This window comes from Teleopsis dalmanni, chromosome 1, assembly GCF_002237135.1.
Source record: "Teleopsis dalmanni isolate 2A chromosome 1, ASM223713v2, whole genome shotgun sequence".
Taxonomy (NCBI): Eukaryota; Metazoa; Arthropoda; class Insecta; order Diptera; family Diopsidae; genus Teleopsis; species Teleopsis dalmanni.
In genome coordinates this window covers 40,824,430-40,827,681 of record NC_051846.1, presented here as the reverse complement: position 1 = coordinate 40,827,681, position 3,252 = coordinate 40,824,430, and positions in this window count along the sequence as shown.

Sequence of the window (3,252 nt, the reverse complement as noted above, 5' to 3'; positions counted from 1 at the left end):
TTATATGCTGAAGTATAAATTGATTTTTCAAAGCAATAAATCAGGGCAGACCATAAACAATGAACGCAGTGGAAGTGGAATTTATTCCTGTTTATAGATACTTTTTTTTAGCTTATTTTGTAGGTGTTAACTCTGTTGTTGACAGATGTTGCCAAAGGTAATGTATTCATATTTTTATTGTTTTCGCTTTGAGCACTCTCGGTTTTTATTAGGGTTAAAATGTGAATGTAAATAAATTTGTTATTCGATTATTGAATATAATAATTTATTTTATATTAAACAAAAAAAATCTGATAATCCATTCTCTATCAAAATTGCTCACTTAAGACCTTCATACAAAATTATATGTATACAATGAAAATTATTTTTATATAGTATTACTTTTTATTTATTTATTTTTAAATTGTTATATTTATATTGTGTTTTTTATAAATATTTTGTTTTAATTTGTTTTGTATTTGTTTTCAAATTTTAATTAAATATAAATTTTAGTTAGTGGACGGAGGAAAATAAATCAATGCAGGTACTAGTAAGAAAAAAGCAAATACATATGGGTATAAATATTTAGATTAAAAATACCATAAAGTTCAAATATATTTATAAATACTTTATTTTTTGTACGAATGTGCAACGGACTTAATTTAAAATATAACTGACACATTCATTATATTATTTGAAATTGAAAATTGTGGTGACTAATCTTCTTCTTCTTGTTTGGCAGTACAGTCCAGTACGAACCTTGGCCTTCTTCATAACCTGCCTCCATCTGCTTCGATCTTGTGCAATTGTTTTCCAATTCATAATTTCGAGCTTTCTGGCGTTTTGGTACACGTTTTTCTTCCATGTTTCCTTCCTCAGTATAGAGGCACACTATGCTTTGTTGTCATCGGTTTAGCATTAAATATATTGGCTGGATTTCTTTCAGGTCCCATTCTTACAACGTGAGCTGGCCATTGCAGTGTTTGTGCTTTGTTGAGTGATAAGATTCAAAAAAAAACCTTTTAAAGAGAGCTGTACGCCATTTGGTATTTATATATCTTAACCAGCTGTCTGAGCAGCACAATTTTTACTTTTATGTACATGTTTTATTAGACTCATAATCAATCTCGTATATCACAAAGAACATAAATATTTATAATCTTCAGAAAGAGTATCTCAAGAACACATAATTTAATATTAACAACATTTGTCCTAGTACACTCTTCTTTTCAAAAATCATCTTAAATATAATCTGCCACATACAAAAGTATCATATTTAATTGTAAAAAATAAATCAATAGCAATTTTTTTCTCAGTTTCAATGACTAAAGCACTTAAATGGTTATAGTTCATCATAATGTCCTTTCGTTAAACATTGCGGCGCACAAAGATACGAATATTTCTTCAACCATTAGTGGGAGTAAATATGTCAGTGTGACAAATGTGATGACATTCCGTCCATTTGTTTTAATGTATCTGTTACACTTTCTGCTGACAGCTTAAAGTTCTTTATTTAAACTTTGTCTGTTCTTTGTAAATGTCCTGTTTGGCCTTTGATATCTTGTATAATAAAAAGTGTACACAAGGATATTAACTTTTGCTGTTTGGTCCTATCGCAACGTAACAAAAAATTAAATAAACAAACAAATAAAAATGTGTTCCCCAATGAATTTAGCAAAGTTTTTGCAGTGACAGTAGTGATTTATGTTTTTTCAGTGATTTATTGATATGTGATATTTTTATCTGTGAATTTTAACTTACCAATAGGAATAGTCGTAATAAATTGTAAACACGTAATTATTTATTTTTCTTTTCTAGTTGGATTCCTTTCTTGACATATGTACTTCTTCAATCAAATTAAAAGTTATACTCACAATCACTGAAAATGCTTTTTTGCACTTCACACTAATATTAAATCAACACATGTAAGGTGTTCTATCTAATTTATTCCAATATAGTTATATTTTGCTAGAGGTAAATTTTATAAATATTTTAAGTATTGAATACAGATTAAAGTAAAGGCAAGGCAAGAAATGTTATCTATACGATAATTTTTTAAATAATCTCAACATTTTGTCCATTTTAAATTGCGCCATTTAAAAAAAAAATATAAGTAATGTTTTAATAACTCACTGATTAGACCTTATCAGTGCGGCTTTCGACCTGGTCGCTCCACCATAGATCAGATATTCACACTGCGACAAATCCTGGAAAAAGCCCACGAACATAACGTCGACACTCATCACCCTTTTGTCAATTATAAAGCAGCTTTCGATAGCCCCATTAAGGATCATGATTACGCCGCAATGTCTGAGCTCGGTATCCTTGCAAAATTAATACGACTTTGCAGAATGACGCTGAGTAATACCCGTAGCTCCGTCGAGGTAGGATCGAGTCTCTCTGAACCTTTTGATACCGTGCGAGGCTTCAGACAAGGTGATCCCTTATCATGTGACCTCTTCAATTTCGTCATGGAAGTGATTATGTGCAGTGCAGGTGTTCATCGTAATGGAACAATATTCTACAAATGTGTCCAGCTCCTTGCTTACGCCGACGACATTGACGTCATTGGGCGTAACAAGCGTGATATTACAGCTGCTTTTACTGCTATCGAAAAAGAATCCGCAAGAATGGGTTTAGCGTTGAATGAGGGAAAAACGAAGTATATGTCGGCTACTGGTAGAAATGTGCGTCGCTCGGACACCGGGCTAGTGGCTGGCGACTATACTTTCGAATCTGTCAAGAATTTCATCTACCTTGGCACCACCGTAACGAATAGAAATGATGACAGTCTGGAGATCAGACGAACAATCACCATTGCTAATAGGTGCTACTATGGGCTCAGTAGGCAATTAGGATGTAGAGCTCTCTCTCGACAAACGAAACTTACGTTCTATAGGTCGCTCATCCTCTCTGTGCTTTTGTATGGCGCAGAAGTATGGACGGTATCACAGAATGATGAAGCAGCACTGGGAGTGTTCGGGAGAAAAGTTCTTCGTAAGATCTTTGGTCATCTACAAATTGCCGACGACTACCGCATTAGAATGAACCACGAGTTGTCTTTATCACGACATTGATATAATTCAGTGTATTAACATCCAGCGGCTTCGCTGACTTGGTCATGTCGTGAGAATGGATGAAGATGCTCTGGCGAAAAATGTGTTTGAAGCAGTAGTTGGCGGAAGAAGACGTAGAGGTAGACCGTGTCTCCGGTGGAGTGATCAAGTTGAGGGAGCACTAACTGGACTTGATTTACGAGACTGGAGAAGGCGC